This window comes from Megascapheus bottae, chromosome 1, assembly GCF_031878675.1.
Source record: "Megascapheus bottae isolate mThoBot1 chromosome 1, mThoBot2.hap1, whole genome shotgun sequence".
Classification (NCBI taxonomy): domain Eukaryota; kingdom Metazoa; phylum Chordata; class Mammalia; order Rodentia; family Geomyidae; genus Megascapheus; species Megascapheus bottae.
In genome coordinates this window covers 86,465,145-86,484,645 of record NC_143509.1, presented here as the reverse complement: position 1 = coordinate 86,484,645, position 19,501 = coordinate 86,465,145, and the positions used below count along the sequence as shown (strand labels likewise).

Below are 19,501 nucleotides of genomic sequence, written 5' to 3'. Positions count from 1 at the left end.
GACTAAGACTATTTCACATGAAATATGGTTAGTTTCTATATTCTTAGCTGCATCTAACTGCTGAAATAAATTAGAAAATGCATACATGATGATACTCTAGAAAATTTGGTGTTGTTACTCATCTTAATTGGAAAAGGATCTGTCAAAACTTGTTTATTTCTAACTGAGGAAGCTTGTCTCAATATAATATTAATATCTATATTGGCTCCTCTTGATTTTCTATCAGTAATTTCTCTAAAGTCAGAAAGATAAACCATGAAGTGTTGAAGAAAACCTCATTGATGAGATAGAACCTAAGAAAGTTATGTTATTGAATATTCACTAGTATTAAAATAGGCTAATAATAGCTTTTTATGTCAAATTAATTTGTTAACTACTCTCCCCATGATATGTCTTCAAATAAAATATCCAGTAAAGTAAGAAGAAGGAGCTAATCATGTTGATATAATAACACCAAGGTGATCTCAAATGTCAACCAAATGCTTCCAATTTAATAGTAGACATAAATGAAAACTATTTAATTGGCCTCAATACATTTTTTCTAGAATGTGACATCAACGAAAAGAAGAGTTTATCCTGTTCTTGACAATCAGTTTCTCAGAGAAGAGAGGATATTGGGAAAAGGAATCATGTAATCTTTTTTTATTTTTTATATATATTTTTTATTGTAATTAATAAAAGGGTTACAAGATATTTGCCAGATAGAAGGTGCATTAATTCACATATATTGATACCCTTTCACATATCTTGGTTCATGTAATCTTCTATGTTAGTTTTTCCTCTAATAGCTAATTGACTAATTGTCCATGGGAAAATAAAATTATTTAACTATTTGTTTTCATAGTATCCCCATAGGGACCTAGGGAATACCTGTTTCTTCTATCTACAGTGTGGGATTATTGTTGTTGTTGTTGTTTTTGTTTTTGCCAGTCCTGGACCCTGAACGGTGCCTGGGCACTGTCCTTGAGCTTTCTCAAGGCTAGAATTCTACCACTTGAGCCACAGCCCCATTTCTGGCTTTTTTCTATGCACGTGGTACCAAGGACTTGAACTCTGGTCTTCATGCATGTTAGGCAAGCACTCTACCACTTGGCCAAACTCCCGGCCATTTTGTTCTTGTCCTGGGGTTTCAATTCAGAGCCTTGCATTCTTGCTTTCCTTTTTCACTCAAGTCTCGCACTCTGATGTTTGAACTACACGTTTATGTCTGTCTTTTCACTTGCTAGTTGAAAACAAAACTCTTGGATTTGTCTACCCTTGCTAGCCTCCATCTTGATCTCCATATCTCAGTGTTCTGAGTAGCAAGGATTGCATTTATGAGCCATCAGTATAGCATGTGGACTTGTTTCAAATATTCAAACATGAAATTATCAACAGTTTTCATTACAAAATGCATAATGGTCCATTGTTAGTTTTAGGTTTCTTATTTATAATTCACATTTGAATAGAATCTATAGCCTTGCCACTTACTATGTGTGTGAAAAACTGGGATACAGTCTCTATAATTCATTTTATAATCATACTTGAACATTTTCATGAATATGTAACAAATAGTAAAGCAAATTCTTATAGAAAATACCTTTTGGTTCTTAGCATTAAAGTTATAGAACTCGGAGGGGACTGGAGAGGGAAACGGGGACAAAAACATGAGAAGGGATATCAATGTGTGTGAAGCAATGCTCCTTTTATCTGGTGAATATAACTGCAACTCCTCTATTAATTGCAATTAAAATATATGAAAAAAGTCATAGAACTTAAAATCGAGTTCCTCCTGATATCACACTGGTATGACTGTTTCTCTAGGATAAATGCAAAACTTCATAATTCTTTTGAATCTTGCCGTGGTGAATGCCTGTAGCGCCCTTTCAACCTTGCCGGCAAATCCAATCAGTTTAAGAGCATTTTAATGTACTTACATAAGTCCTCAGAATTTCAGATTAGAAAAGAAAGGAGATCTGGTGACCTTCATGAGTTACTCTGGGAACGATAGAATTAGCTTAATTTAAAAAGGAATTTGATGGAAATGTTTTGCAACTTCAAAGCTCCACAAACTCCACAAGTGCCTCTCTGTTAGGAGGTTATAGATTCTTCATTTCTAATGCAATAACTATAAGGCCAATTGAGTCAGACAAAATCGTGTATCATATGGAGGCTGCAGGGACTTGGCTTAGATGCTTTGGATTCCAGTTTTTTTTTAATTTAATAAGAAAGTTTAACTGTAGAATAGTGTATTGTGCACATGACTCAGTTAGCAAAAAGTGCCATATTTTACTTCCACTTACCCTGTTTCAAAAGCCTTAGAAGGCCATGAAGTATTCGATTCTAAGTGAACTAGGGATGGGGTGAACTGAAATTTTAAAAAAAAATAGGAAAGAATTGCTTTGAACATGACCAGATGGTAAGTTCTACTAGTTGGCACTGTTCTGAAAAGCATATTTTCTGAAAGAAAAGTATACATTATAGACTGGCACAACCAAATGTGTAAAAGTACCTAAAATAGATTTAAAAATATTCCTTAGCTTGGAAATAAAGTTATGATAAAGTTATATAGTGTGTGGTTTTCTTTAGAGTAAAGAGTAAAGAAGTTCACTTTGTTACGAAAACTTATGGAGGAATTGTAACCAAGATGAAGATATGAACCATCTGAGTTTATATCTTTCTAAACTTCAGTTGTAGGCTCTATATGCCAATTACACAATAAATGAGTCCTGATAATAATAATTTAATAGTAACTGCTTTCTTTTTCTGCTAAGAAAACAGCCATTCTCATAAACTCACACTTTAGATTTATCAACTTAATTATCTTAAAAATTTTTTTCATTATATTTTAGTAGTGGTACAAAGGAAGTGCCATATAACAAAGCAGTTTTGGGTTTTTTTTTTTTGGTTGATTGTAGGACTTGAACTCTGGGCCTGGGCGTTGTTCCTGAGCTCTTTAGCTCGAGTCTGCCACTCTACTCCTTGAGCTACAGTGCCACTTCCAACAAAGCAGTTTATGAATAAAGTATTGTCCATATGGATTAGTGTCACCCCTTCAACATTTTCACTTTCCCTTACTTTGCTTGTTTGTATTTCTGGTTTTCTAGTTCTTCCTTTTCAGTTATTCTATCTGGAATTTATCTTGGATGTCAGGGTCAGTACTCTTAAAGCTATATAGATGTGCGTTGTATGCATTTTAGTTGATTACACTTAAATAATTACGGGTTGATCACTCACAGTCCAGCACCGAGGCCCAGTGCTCAGATATACCTCTGTGGATCCGAGGCTTCCTGAATTCAAGGCGACTGCCCACGAGCACGCGAGATGCTAACTCAAGAGCGGCGTTATTGCCTGCAGTCCACTGGTCCACTGATGGAATTCTCTGTGTAAGGGCTCAGGACCAGATGCCACTTGGTTGAGGGACTGAGGACTCGCCGCTGCCCTATGTCCCTGCACCAGGCGTTTCACAGTAGCCTTCTGGAGACAACCCCTTGATCCACAGAAGTGAACTTGAGCAGAAAACTTTGGATGTGTCGCCATCACAACTGGCACAGATTTTCAATGGAAACAAAACCTGGCCACACACACAACGAACCCCCCCCAGTGACTTCAGCCAACCTCCAGAGGGCAGCTGATCACTCCTGTGATGTATAGAAGGGCTCTGGTGTGGTAGAGGACTGGCTCCGAAACCGGATTCTAGACACATCGTGTGGATGTGGCTAGTAGTCGACTGCTTGGCTAGCGGATTTAACACTCATGTGCAAGTTATTTGCCTGCTGGTGTGGATTTCACATACTCCTGGGCAGCGGCGGCCTGGACTTCTCAGACATTAAATAATCCAATCAAGACATTAAATAACACTCCTAACTCCCCTGCCCTGTCTTGTCTGCTACCATCTGGCCCCACCAATGAATGCAGCTTCTTTATGTTTCTATGTGCCAATTTGATATTATTTTTCCCTATGAGGGCTGTCTGAAACTATCAACTTTTCTGGATCAGCAGACAATCCAATTTTGGGTAGCCTGACTTTAGGTTGAAAGTTTCTGATTTCATATCTAAGGTAGCCTATCCCAAATAGAATTGAATTTAACTTGTAAGAAACAAGACTGTTGCATTTGTAGTCTCATCACTGCAAGGAGAGAAAGTATTTCATATCTACCAGTAGGGTCCTGGCTGAGGTACTTGTAACAAAGTATCACCAACAAGATAGATTAATAGAATGGTTGAATATAAATTTCCATGACTTGAGCCTTCAGAAAGGAAAACCCCCAAACCAGAGACAACTACATACTTTTAGTCTCAAGTTTGACAAGGACAAGATGAACGAAGACACTTCAGCAGAAGTTAGTCTCATGGAGTGGAACATGAATAAGTGCTGATAAACAGAGGGCAATTTAGGAAGGGTTCTGTGATCAGAGTTTTCTGTCTTCCTGTCCACTCTCAGCAAATAAGAACTTCACTACTTAAGTCATATAAACATCAGGTCCTAGTCTATTTAGGTTAGAAGTATAGGGGGAGATGAGAGAGAATTCTCCTCATGCTGTTTTTTAAGATCTCAGTTGACATGAGGTAGTATATCCTAAAAACACACCTTTAACATATGAAATGGTGTATTTCTAGGTATGCTTGCCATTGAAAGCTGTCAGACATCTTTCATGTAAGTTATTCAGTTATGTGTACCTCAAAAATGAACAACTAAGTATGAATCATTTCTATGATAAGAAATATATTTCTGTTAATTTAGAAGGACAAAAGAATATGATTGAATTTGGGAGTTCTAATGTTTGATTTGCAGTTTCCTAAGATGTTACGGTTTACTCATTTCTTTCACTAAAGAAAAAGACTTTTTCTTCTTATCATAATGTTAATAAGAAAGACCTTTGCTGCTGTGAAAAATATAACACTCTACTTGTGTAACTTTACATTTTTCTGTTTTCTGAAAAGCACAAAATTGGTGAACATTGAAATAATCTAGCTTTATTTTGTTTCTTAAAAAAAATTGGGACTCAAATCCTAGAAATACAGCATGCATTGTAATTTCATATGATTTTCTAATCTGTTATAAATAGTTTATTACATAGGAAGCAAGACTCCCTTTTAAAGTAAATAAATGCTGGTCATCACTATAATTTATGTTTCCTTCATAAACTGATTCAGTGATAAAATATAACCTTAAAAAATTCAGATTCCTAGGTAGGCAAAAGTTGTATTTCTCCTACTTAAATAGAAAAATACATTAAATAGAAAAATACATTATTTCTTTCTAAAGAAACACAGCTTTGAATCTGAAACAAAAGCCATAAAATGAATGATTGTTGTCCTTAATGTACTATGTTATCTCTCATCTCTTTTGCTGTCCTTTGATTAGCTCATATTGTTACAGTATTTCACTTTGTTATCTGATATATTGTATATATGTGTATTTGGTTATTTGAAATAGGATAGGGAGGGTGGGAAAACAAGATGAGGGGTGGAGGTTGGGGGAGGGAAATAGGGGCAAAGACATGAGAAAGGGTATCAATGTTTGTGAAGTAATGCATCTTCTATCTGGTGAATATAATGTAACCCTTATATTAATTATAATAAAAATATATGGGAAAAAAACTTTTTTTAGAAGGGACCTAGCTAATTAAATTACTATTTAGGAATGACCAACTATATGTTTGCATGTTGCTGATACAAGATACCCATATATGCATATATGCATTACATGCAATATATGAAAATATATTACTATATATTATGTAAAATATTTTGCATATAACATTAATATTTTATTACAATATGCTACCTATATTTAATGATAATTGAATATTAATATAATGTAACAGGACCCCTATATAATATAAATGATGGGTAATAATACAATAATTAGTATATATTAATAGTGAAATACAGCATAATATACAATATATAATGCATATTACCCATATATGATATTTAAATATGCTATTATCAGTTATATTGCATACATAATATATATTTATACGTATATGGATTATAGATTTATATATAATTTAGAAAGCAATATCTATGTATAATATAACACATAATTTATAAAGCATACACATAACTAACATAGTACATCAATGATATATGAGAAATATATCCCAGCTAAAATATAATACTAATATATTGATATAAATATTAGAGCCATTACACATATTTGCAGTTTGTAATGAGCCAAAGTATACAGTTTATGTTTTGTGTATTCATAACCTCTGGGACTGTTTCTTTGTCTCTGTGTCTTTTATCTGAAGTTTTACATATTTTATTAGATTCAGTGAATTGTATTATTATACAATTTTTATCATCCTATTTTAATTTTCTGTTTTGACAAATTGTAAACGTTATTGACAGTTTAGAGCAACCCATGTGTATTATTATACAAAATGATGTAAAATATGCATATGCTAGAATAGGTATACAATAGAGAGCTAATCCAATTTCGAGTTTGCATGGCTGCTACTCATTTTTGAAGCAGCACATGGGAAAGCAGAAAGCCAAATGTCATGCTGGATTTCATTTCTTAATAATACCCTCAATTTCTTATTAATAAAGCGATACATAAGCTAATTTATATGTGTGTGTCACTCTAGTTTTGATAACTCTAGGTATCAGTGAAGTACAGTAAAGTTTAACTTGTACTAATTTATTCATCAGTCCTGGAAGAACAGCGAGTTTCTTATGTCCTGGTATGGGAAGAAACATAGCTGTAAGTGTTGAATTTGCTGTGCCACCACCGGTGATCAGTTGATGCCCAGGTGAGAAGCTTCTCCCTCGACTACCAGGCGATGAGGGAGGGAGTTGTTTTCATCTGTGGTCTCCTCAAATTGCGTACAACCTCGAAATAAAGTACTGGAAAATGATGTGCAAATGCCTTCCTATTCACTGTTAATAATCACCAAAGGTTTCATTTGCAATATTGTTTTCTGATGACTTCTATTATTGTGTAGGTTTTTAGGATATTCATGCATGCAATCTTATTTTTCTTCTTTATTGAATATAGGGGGCAGTCAAACTGAGAGAATTTGTCCTAGCAGTCAGTAATTTTTCCAAGATTGCAGAGCTGAGATTATATCACATGGCTCAGATAAGATATGAGAATACCCAGTAGTGTGTACCCAGAAATGAGCAACATTACAACTATTATAAACATAGACCCATTCCATAGTTTAAATAGTTTGACAGGTTACTACAGTAAGTAAAATTTTAAGCATTACTCATGTGAGTGAATTCAAATAAGAAAATTTATGTGATTATTTTTATGGCTTGCATCTGCTTAGGACAGACTGTGCTTTTTAGATGAACAACATAATCCTGCTGTAAGAAATTCTGGAGAAGTGTGATATCAGAACTCAATTATAATTGATATTTAGAATCCTTGTATTAAAGTACTGAATCTATTCATGAACAATGCAAGAACAAGATTCTGCATAAAACCTATATCCATATGTTATTTATAATATTTGTGCCTGGCTAGTATAGTAATTCATGAGGAAATAATTTGTCATTTTCTAACATCTGATAATTATTTGAAATGAATCTGCCTTTCTGTGCATATGTATACTGTACATAACAAACCCCAAGAAAGAATTATGATATACACTGGCTTCAATATAAGGCCTGGCTGGGCAGGAGTCTGAGATCTGAAGGTCAGAGTTTGAAGCCAGCCTGGGCTGAAATGTTCAGGAGACTTTTTCTCAATTAGCCATCTGAAAGGCAGAAGTGGAGGGAGGTGTGGCTCAAATGGTAGAGCACCAACTTTAAGTGAAAAGTTAAGGTGAATGCCATGATCCTGAATTCAAACCTCAGCATGAGAGAGAGAGGGAGTGGAGAGAGAGAGAGAGAGAGAGAGAGAGAGAGAGAGAGAGAGAGAGAGAGAGAGAGAGAGAGAGGGAGGGAGGGAGGGAGGGAGGGAGGGAGGGAGGGAGGGAGGGAGAGGGAGAGGGAGAGGGAGAGGGAGAGGGAGAGGGAGAGGGAGGGAGGGAGAAAAAGAAGAAGAAGAAGAAGAAGAAGAAGAAGAAGAAGAAGAAGAAGAAGAAGAAGAAGAAGAAGAAGAAGACGACTGCTTACTACACAGAGTTGAATGAACAACTAATCATTACTAAGAGAAAGGAGATAAACTACCAAGACATTGGTAGAGACTAGTCAACTCTCACTGAGATCTCTAGTTTACCTAAGCACTTGCTAGGCTTTTGAAAAGCTGCCGGGAAGCCATGACTTTCTAACCACATTCACTTTTCTATAACCAGATAAGACTTAGCAGAGAAAAAGGAAAATGCCCTCAAAAAGTATTCAGACAGTTACTTTACAATGGACTGAGTAAGCACAGATGGACGTTTTTTTGATGCAATTTATCTTCAAAGCCCATTTCAAATGCCGTGGTAAAAGGAGATTGTGTAGCAAAAGAAAGCAGAATGTGTTTTGCATAAGACATTGCTGTCCAGCATGCAATATGTGGTACATGTAAATGCAGAATTAAGGAAAGATTAAATGGAAATGCAGAATGAAGAGAAAGTTCTTTTGATCCCCTCTTGTTTTTTGCCAGTTACAACCATTTATTTTGATTTCTTTTTCAGGGCAATGTCCAGGGCAGCAGGTAGTTGCACATGTTGAAAATGTTACTGTCTTAATAATTGTGATTTAAATATATCAAAGAGCAATCCCTCTACGTGATACCAATGGCAAGTAAAGTACCTGCTAGAGACAAGAGGCCACCAATATATAACAGTCACCATATAATTTTACTATTAAAGCTAGCAGAGTGCCTATTTGTTTTTTTTTTTCATATAAAAAGGGGAATTTATTGGGGAAGTAGATGGAGAACTGACCGCCCAGGGACATAGTGTAGACTCAGGAGCTGACACTGTGACCCCGAGTGGCTCTCATGCTGTTTTTTTTAATATATTTTTATTGTAATTAATAAAAGGGTGGCTATTTGATAGCTGAGTCACAAGCACAGATCTTGGTTTATTCTCAAGGCTCATTTCATTTTTCACAGTGTTCTGATTTGGCTACACATGTACTATGCTCACTGTAGTAAAAGGTCACTATAATGAAAGGTCACATAAGAAACAGCGACTTTATTTTTATTTATTTTTTTATTTTTCTTTTGCCAGTCCTGGGCTTGAGCTCAGGGCCTGAGCACTGTCCTTGGACTTTCTCAAGGCTAGAGCTCTACCACATGAGCCTCAGCACCACTTCTGGCTTTTATCTATGTATGTGGTACCGAGGAATCGAACCTGGGTCTTCATGCATGCTAGGCAAAGCACTTTAACCACTAGGCCAAACTCCCGGCCCCGAAACAGCGACTTTAAAAAAAAGTTTTGGAATGTCCGTACATATATTTACATCGTTTCACATAACTCAGACTCACTGAGGTTGGAATTTGCTAAGGCTGAGGGTCTGGATTCACATGTATCAATGACTTGAATGGAGTAGAAAAGTCATACACACATCTATCTCACACACACGTTCTCACACACAACACACATAATCTCAGAGCAACCTGAAGTTTTATTCTCATCCTTGCATTTTGATGTTTAAACACTGAATAATGACTCACAAGTATATGATAAGGATTGTTCAAATGCATATAGCACAAGACCCTAAATAATTTTTTCATATATTTTATTGTAATTAATAGAAGGGTTACATTAAATTCACCAGATAGAAGGTGCATTACTTCACATACATTAATCCCTTTCTCATGTCGTGGTCCCCATTTCCCTCCCCCACCACCACCCCTCATCTTGTTTTCCCCCTTCCTATCTGATTTCAAATAACCAAATACGCATATATACAATATATCAGATAACGAGGTGAAATACTGTAACAATACTTTATTGGAGAAAAATTAAGAAGTAGTCTTGGGATTTATTGCTGTATTTGTTTGTTTGTTTACTTATTTTTGCCTGTGCTGGGGTATGAATTCTGGACCAGATCCCTGGGTTTCTTGAACTCAAGGCTAGCTCTCCACTCCTTGAGTCTCAACACCACTATCAAATTTTCCTAAGTAGTTTATTGGAAACAAGAGTCGCATGGACTTTTCTGCCTGGCTTGGCTTTTTTTTTTTTTTTTAAATTTGTCGTTTGTGATGAAAGAGACTGTGTGACATTTGGGGTGAACAACATTTGATATTTAGTTTGCTAACAAAGAAATCAAAGGCATGCTTATTTTGAAAAGCTTTGTTTCACTTCAGGGTCATTGTTGCACTAATATACATTAATTCTTACACAGAATTAATTGTGATGGATAGCCAAGAGAATGATATAAATTACTGGGCTGAAATTCAAAGGAAGAAATATAGGTACCAAAAGAAAGGTATGATTTTTAAAAAATGAATAAAACAAATTGATATCATAAACACATCTTTGTAAACTTAAAAATGGAAAACATATTACAAGCATTTATGAGTATAAAATTAATATAAGTAGGACCAGAACATAAAAGGTTTAACAGCAATAAATGTTTAGACATGTTTGAATATACAAAAATCAGCTTTTGAGTTTACTGATGTTTTCTATCATAGTTTGCTTTCTTCTTATTATTTTTAATAACTTCTTATCTTCTGCTTTCTTTTTTTTTCTTGGACATTTCCCATAACAGCAGAGATGGTCTGTTTTTACACTCAATTAATTAGGGTACATTTTGTGCTTTTTAAATATCTAAACTTACATTTTTGAACTACTATTTTCTGAATGTAATATATATCTATTAAAATGATGGATTTATTTCCTTATGCAATCTATCATTTTGCCATATAATATATTTGATGAAAAGTTACCAGAGGCATCAATGTTGAAATGAGTCTACAGAATCATTTCCTGTAAGTCTCAAAATTAAGTTATTTATAATTGGTTTTAGAATTATTTATGTGCAGATTCTGGGCTTGAACTCAGGCACTGGGCATTGTCTCTGAGCTTTTATGATCATGGCTAGCACTCTACCACTTGAGCCACAGCTCTGATCCCAGCTCTTCTGTGTTTAATTGTAGATAAATATCTCCAGGGACTTTCCTAGCTCGGCTGGCTTAGAACCACAAATCTCAGACCTTATCCTCCTAAGTAGCTAGAATTACATGAATGAGCCACCAGCATTGAGCGACTTTAAAATCTTTTATATGATGGTAGATATATCATTTTAACTTTGAGAAGTATTTCACTACTTCATTTTCTCAATTCCTTCTATTGATTTTTGATTTTCTGTTTATTCAACTTTATCGTGGTATGGTATAGGTACTTAATTCATTTATATATATATATATATATATATATATATATTTGTTGTTGTTGCTGTTGTTGTAGGTGGTGGTGGTCGTGGGGCTTGAACTCTGGGCCTGGGCATTGAGCTCTTCAGCTCAAGGCTACCACCCTAACCCTGGAGACCCAGCACCACTTTGTTTTCAAAAGGTTAATTGAAGGTAAGAGTCTCAGGTCCTCTTGTGCCTGGGCTGACTTTGAACCTTGATCCTCAGATCTCAGCCTCGTGCGTAGCTAGGATTACCGGATTGGGCCAAAACATCTGTCTTCACTTATATTTAATAGGATACTGTCATATTTAATTCAGGACCATATTGTTGCCTATGTAATATTGTTCTTCAGTGGTTCATGGCATCTCACATCTTTTTCTTACATCTCACATTCTTTACATTAAGTCAATTTTTGAAATCATTTTTGTATTTACTTCTTTGTAGAAGAGAGAAAGCAAGCATTCCCCTGTTCTGATGAGCTTGTTATTTCAAGTCAGGTTCCCTTTTCCAAAAACGCGTGGGGAATCTCAAGAATGAAAATATATTTACCTTATAGCCCATGGCAATCATTATTTCCCTTCCCTTTGTAGTAGATAAACCTTTGAATTTTAAAATCCAAATTGTCCTCTGTTTCATCTTGTGCCATATTTTGTTTATATTTTTTGTTTCCCTCTCAGTTATAATTTTTGTTTTCTTATTCATGCAGAATGTATGTATTTAGATTGATCTATATGCTTCCTGTTTGCCTTGCTCAGCATTTTTCTCTTTGTTTCTTTCACTTTCTTTGTATAGTTATTTTCCATCTTGTAGAAATAACAAAATAAGTGATAATCTTATCAAACTCAATTCCTTTTAGATTCTGGAAAAATATTTTCCCTTTATGTTAACTTACATTTTACTTTAGAAAAAACCAAACACTGAAAATATGTAGTAAAATGTTGTACTCTACATTCTTTATGTCTTTCAATTTGCTTGATGTGCTGTTGTTCACTTTATTATTTCCCAGAAGGGTTGTGATTAGGCTACAGGAAGTGGTTAAATCAGCTTTAATGATTATCAATGCAAGATTAAAAGGAAAGAATTAATAAAACTACAGAATTAGAAATGTGGGTCCAACATTCATCTGTACTGGAAGCAAGCCACAGCACACAGTTAATACATATGATTATGTCAGCCACAGGGCTGTGCTTCTCTTTTTTATTTTGTGTCTTATGTTTCCAGACTCTCGATCGATACATTTTATAAGTTTTTCTACCACTCTCACCTCATGATGACAAGATAGAATAATCAAAAGGTTCTTCTCTCAAAATGTTTCTCATGTAATGATAACAATTTACCCACATTTATTTTCAACAATGTTCACATAAGAAACATTAACTTTCTCATTTACTTGAAGACATGAATGCTTCCGATTATATGGAAAAGTATTGCCAATTATTGCATCTTTCCGATGTCAAAAGCCCTTGTTCTTAATCATTGTCTACACTGATTCCAATCTTGTTTATATAATGTATAATTCCATGATATTTCAGTTTTAAAAGAAATGTTATTTAACCTTGTAGCATATGTCTGATTAGTTAACATATATGAGATAGAAAAGATTAGATATAGTATTTCAATACAGTTAAAGAGACCTTGCCTATACTGCTGGCTCAGTCCTACACCCATACTTGTTTAGGAGGTTGAGATCTAAGGATAGCCTTTTGAAGCCAGCCTGAGCAGGAAAGTCTGTGAGATGCTTATCTCCAATTAAAATAGGAGAATAAGCTAGTGGTGCTGTGGCCCAAGAGTTATGTGGCTCAAATGGTGGAGTGACAGCCTTGAGCAAAAGGAGCTCAGGAAGAACACCCAAGGCCTAGTGTTCAAGTCTAGGGATCAGAAAAAAGCAAAACAACTATAAATGGTTGGTCAAATCACCCACTGATTGTATTAAGTACCATATGTTAAACAAATCTTAGTCTATAACATATATTTATTAAATTGTATTTATATTTTTTACATAATTCATAACGCTTCTGAAGAGGGTGTTTAATCTCTTAAATGTGCCAAAATTTACAAGGAGAGAGGGCTATTTATTTATTTATTTGTTATTAAGGAAAAATGGAATTTGGCAATATGTTAGAAAAAAATTTTAAAAGATGCAAGTGCATATATTTTACAAATTATTTAAATTCTTAAATAAACATAATTTGAGTTTCTTTTGCATTTATATGACAGCAATTTGAAATGTATTGATTCATTTGCTAGTAGCTTATTCCTGAATATCTAAATACTCTGTTTTGTATACATTATATTTGTACATGCTCACTAATTTAAAAAGATAATTATAGTGCACAAATTAAGGTTTTCAATAATACAATTGAAAAAATACAAGCACTATGCAAAATAATGGAAACTAAAATCCAAACAGCTCAAATACATGAATTTAGTTTGTATTGTTTTTAAAAAGCTCTCCAGAAAAATATACAAGCAATTATTTTTAGTAGTGAATTAATGTGGTTTTTAATGTATACCATAAAATTTTAAAAGTCATTTGAAAATATTATGTCTGATATTGCTGAAATCTTACTATTGTTAAATACAAACTGCCATGTCTTTATGTGACCACTAGATGGCACTCTTTTACCTATTTTATGGTGATCAAAGCCGTGTTAAATTTCTGCCTGCGTTAACAAACAGTTCTTAAAATAAACGTCTGAGAGCAATTAATTATTAAACATATTTGACATGCTATAGTTATGGTTCTCTATTCAATGTTAGCAAAACAATGGTTAAAAAAGAAAAAATACCTACTTTCAAGTGAATTTTTTTCATTGAACTCAGAAATGTTTGCAGAAAATGAGTGGTAAAATACCTAGATAATTGGATATGTTCATCTATGTATGTTATTGATCTTATCAAATTAGAAATAAAATATTTTCTGGATATTTTCTTATGTACACCAGGATTTTTGATGTTGAAGGTATTAGCTAATACATATTCAATATTTGAATCTATCAGGAATTCTATTGTTTTTTCCAATCTTTAAAATTATCTTTATGTAACTGTGGAAAGAAGTTGTCATTTAACGAAGCATTTTTTGAATATATAATGATCAATGTCCCCCATCTTACCCACTATTTCTCACTCTTCTTAATTTTGTAGGATATGCACTGGGTTCTTAACTACATTCTAACCCTACTCCTCTTCATTTGCATGTGTGTGTGTGTGTGTGTGTGTGTGTGTCTGTGTCTGTGTCTGTGTTGGTGTGTGCATGCACATACACTACCATTCCTAGGGCTTGAACTCAAGGCCTGGACACTGTCCCTGAGCTTTATTGTTCAAGACTAACTTCATATACTACTTGATCCATAGTTCTGATTTTGGATTTGTTTTTGCCAGTTCTGGGGCTTGACCTCAGGGCCTGAGCACTGTCCTTGGGTTTTCTCAAGGTTAGAGCTCTACCACCTGAGTCACAGCACCACTTCCAGCTTTTTTTTTTTCTATTTCTGTGGTACCAAGGAATCGAACCTGGGTCTTCATGCATGCTAGGCAAGCACTCTACCACTAGGCCAAATGCCTGGCCCCATGATTTTGGATTTTTTGATGATTAATTGAAGTGAATTGTTTCACAGACTTTCCTGACCAGCTGGTCTTGACCCATGATCTTTGTATCTCAGTCCCCTGAAATGTTAGGATTCATACATGAGTCGTTGGTGCCCAGCTTGAAACAAATACTTTAAAAAATCTATAGTTTTCTTGTCACCAAGAAAGCCCATACTATCAATTTCTACTCATCATGTAAAATTTAAAGTAATTTATGTAGCCCTGCAAAATTCTCTCTACCATTAAATATACCAGAGATAGTGTAATGAAAAAAATTCACATCTCTGGGTGACTTGGGAAAAAGACCTATCATTCATGTTGTCATGTCAGTTATGTTTTTTTTCCAAATTGTAGTAGGAAAAGAAAGAAATGTGGTAAAGAGGGTCTTTTATTTTTCCATATGAAATTTTGGATTGTTTCTTCTATTTCTTTAAAGAATGACCTTGGGATATTGATGGGTATTGCATTGAGTTTGTAGATAATCCTTGGCAAGATTGTCATTTTCACAATGTTAATTTTCCTAATTCAGGAGCATGGGAGGTTTTTATCACTACCTCAATTCTAGTGTAATTTTCTTTTTTAGGTTTTTAGTTTTCATCATAAAGGTCCTTTACATTCTTAGTTAAGTTAATGTCTAAGTACCTTATTTCTTTGAGGCTATTACAAAAGAAGTTGCTTTCCTGATTTCTGCCTCTTGTTTCTGGTTGTTGGCATACAGGAAAGCAGTTGATTTTTGAGGGTTTATTTTATACCCTGCTACCTTGCCAAAGTTTCAAATCAACTCAAGCAGCTGGGGGGTGGAGTCTATAGGGTTCTTTAAATACAAAATCATTGATAGCACCATCTATCTGGCAAATATCATGTAACCCTTCTATTAATTACAATAATAAATATATGAGAAAAATAAATACAAAACCATGTCATCTGCAAAGAGGGAAAGGTTCACTTCCTCTTTCCCTATTTGGATCCCCTTTATGCTTGCTTCTTGCCTTATTGCTCTAGCCTGGAATTCTAATACTATATTAAAAAGGAGTGGAAGGAGTGGGCATCCTTGTCTTGTTTTGCTGATTCTTTATAAAAGAAAATCCTTGACCTCACAATAGCTTTCAACAGTGATGACATGCAAAGTTTACATTCTGAATTAGTAGTTAATCCCAAGTGAGGAAGGAGTGTCTAGGGCCATAGAATGTTTGTGGTCAAGAAAACATAGTGGGCCACTAGTGGCAGATATTCAAAGACAGCCCCGATATCCCCTTCCTGATAATCAAGAATTTGAGAACAAAATAAAAGCTTTCCTTCTTGAATAATAGTCCTGTTCTCTGAAAAGGGTACTTCCCACTCATTTGTAGAGGCCTTAGTGTGAAGCTTACAAGAGGGCATGTAGAAACATTGGAAAACACAGTTTAGCAGTGAACTATGCAAGAAAAATCACTAGACTCCCAAGTGAGTTGAAAAGTAAATGAATTATTCTCACCTATGTAATAAAGACGTTGAAAAGTACTACAATTGACAGAATTCCTGAATCATAAAGAACTTGCTAGTAGACTATAAAGGAATTATTAATGAGGAAAGCTGATAAATAGACTTTGAAAATCTCCAAAGAATTATGAATGAACTATGGAAATTCCTTAGAAAATGTAATTTAGTAAGGTTTAGCGAAAAGAGGCTTTTGTTGTGGTTGCTGTTGATGTTGTTGTTTATAAATTACCTGTTTAAATGTTTCAGGGCATAAATCTCCAGGAATTTGAATTTGAGACAGAAGTACATTCATAGTTTATATATCTTTTAAAAGACCACAAAAGAAGAAAACCAAAAGACTAAAAAGAGGAAGAAAAGAAAGGAAGAAAGAAGTTTATCAATGGCTACAATTATGTCCCAATTTCAGAATCTCTTAACAACATCTCTTTTCTCCTACACTCATTGGACAAAGTTGGACCATTTTTTACTTGTCTTTTTCAAGGAGAGAATAGTGGCATTTTTTTTTAAGTCACAGTTGCAACATACACAGTGGATTTTTGTTTCATTTCCATTGTTTGTGCATGGATATGTAAGTGTGTGTGTGTGTGTGTGTGTGTGTGTGTGTGTGTGTGTGTGTGTGTGTGTGTGTTTGTACCAGCATGAGGGCTTCAACTCAGAGCCTCAGGCTCTCCCTTAGCAGAATTTATTATGATATTCTACCTCATAAGCCTTGGGTAGTGGGTGCTCTACCAGCTGAGCCAGATCTCCACTTTGGCTTTTCATTGGTTAACTGGAGATAGGAGTCTCTCCCATGGGTCTGCTTACATTGGCTTTGAACTTCAGTCCGCACATCTCAGTCTTCTGAGGAGCTAGTCGGCATTAGAGGCTTGAGTTGTTGGTGCTTACCTCTTCTTTTGCCATGACCACTGCCTAATCCTGCCTGCCTCCTCTGTGTCATGCGCTCATCCCTGCCCTGGTTCCTAAAGGTTTGGCTTCTCAAGTTGGGGAGTGTGTGTGGAGAAGGGCCTGGATTCCCACAGCTCGTTGTAGGTAGACTTCATGTGTGTGCTGCCCTGCGTCCCCAGGGCCCACTACCAAGACTAGCTTTGCCTCTGAATCCCTCATGCTGGGTCATTTTTATTCTAATTAAGTCCTTTGGCATTTCCCACGTAGCCACGTGGGCTGCCCCAGAACACCCAAGGGAGGCAGAATCCAGCAACCCTGTCCTTGGGCATAGGATTGACCCGTTGTCATGGAACAAGCTCTGCGGGAATTTAGTAGATTGGGTTCTCTGGGTGAGCAATTTGGACAGGGCTAAACTCTCTTTGCTGCACAGGGGTTCTCAGAACCCCTGGATCTCTGGGCTTATTTATTACCAGGATGTGGGTGTTTGCTGAGGATGGGGGGGAGCACAGCTCTTTGACCCCCTTTCTCCTGTCCCGCCCCCCCTCCTCGCCCCCGTCTACCTCCACTAGCAGCAGAGCTTTATGCAGAGCTAGGGCGCAGGAGGAAAAACAGCCCCCTGCACCATCTGAGCTCAGCTGGCACACAACATAATTTCCATCACACACTATGGGATCAAGTCAGCCACTGGGCATTCCAGCCCCCAAACCAGCAGACTGCAGGCGCCTTCTGGATGGGATGGGAGCCAATGATTGTCCAAGGGCTGGTCAGAGGGCTCGCTGTGGGGTCGAGGCCCTCATCCCTCCACACCATGTCTCTGAGGGATTTGTCTTGTGGCCCTTGGGAAGAACAAAGGAGCCTCTTTGCCGAGAGCAAGTCACGCGTGTGAACTTCAAGTGTTCCTCTAAATCATTTCCTGAAAGAAAAAGAAGAAGACGAAAGACAAAGTTAAATACCTGCTTGGGTGTGAAGACATTGTCTGGTTTATTTTTAAAAGCGAGTTGAAAATTCCATGGCTTCTCCTTAGCTCAGATGCTCACAAGACACTATGTTGGAAATGAACTTTACAAGTCGGAGGGGAGGGGAGGGGAGGGAAAAGGAGAGAAAATTAAGGAGCAGGTTAATACTGTTAGAAAAGAAATGTACTCATTACCTCAGTTATGTAACTGTAACCCTCTGCACAACCCCTTTTACAATAAAAGAAAATATTAAAAAAAACACCTGTTAAATTCAGCAGAACTAAATGGCTTCTGTCTTTATTATATTTCTTTTCTTTTTCTTGAGATAAAGTCATCTATACTGATTTCTTATGATAAGATAGAGAGACCCTAAACAATTGTTGATTAGGATGAAATAATCTGACTGACAGCCCCTCATTTCACTAGGGAGCAATGTTAGATAGTTATTCTCATCATTTCTTTTATTTGATGTTGTTTTTTCAAATGGAGATGGTCCAGAAACCTTATTTAAGTTTAACTATTAATCCATTACCTATAGTAAATTGGGATGTAAGTGAGTGAGTGAGTGAGTGAGTGTGTGGGGGGGAGTTCTGTGTTTGTGTTAACCAATTGAATTTGTGCGTTTGTGATGCTGCTCTTGCCTGGCTCACAGCGTTTTCCATTTCTTCCTATGGCATGCAGAAGAGAGTGACAATTCTTTTGTGTGACATTTATAACCCTGACCTGTTTTCAGCTACCACTCATTATGATCCATCTCATGTGATTGTCCCAGACAACGCAACTACCTGTAATTTTCTCCAATGATAGTCTGGGTCAAATCTCTAAGACTTTGCTTTTTCAGCTCCCTGTGTTATGTCCTTATTGTTGGGTCCCCTAGTTTAGTCGTAGTCTCCTCAAAATGCATCCAAGAATAGTTCCTTCAGCCTTAGCCCAGTTACTCACTTATGACACTATTCTATAACTGCAGTATGGTGTTGGTATGATTATCTTATATAACATATCTAGAGTTCATATGCTTTTATGTTTGAAGCTGAAATACATAATTTCATTTAATTATTTACTCATCACTTTCAACTGGACTTTAGGCTATATTATCATATTTTCTAAATCCTTTCTTCTGAGGTAAATGCTTGACATAGGGTTCACATTTAAAACTTGATATCTGGTGAATTAATGTACCTCTATTAAAATCTGTTTTTGAAATTTTGCCCACTCGGTAACAAATATTCTATTCATGTCCCAAGGCTGAAACATAGCCTTTTCTCAGTGTGAATTATCCAAATATGATTCTGAACAGATTACTCACGTATGATTCTCTGTTTTTAAATTTAATACTTGAAGCATGATCGAAAGCTGGATGTAT

General features: G+C 35.8%; 1 long non-coding RNA gene across 1 annotated transcript in view; it reads left to right on the top strand.

Moving 5' to 3' along the window:
* Positions 1 to 16,798, top strand: part of LOC150069550 (uncharacterized) — a 140,610-nt gene extending 123,812 nt beyond the window's left edge. Inside the window, exon 4 of the long non-coding RNA XR_016535545.1 lies at positions 16,544 to 16,798. This is a non-coding gene — a long non-coding RNA (uncharacterized LOC150069550). The remainder of the gene's footprint in view (positions 1 to 16,543) is intronic.
* Positions 16,799 to 19,501: the final 2,703 nt, after the last annotated feature.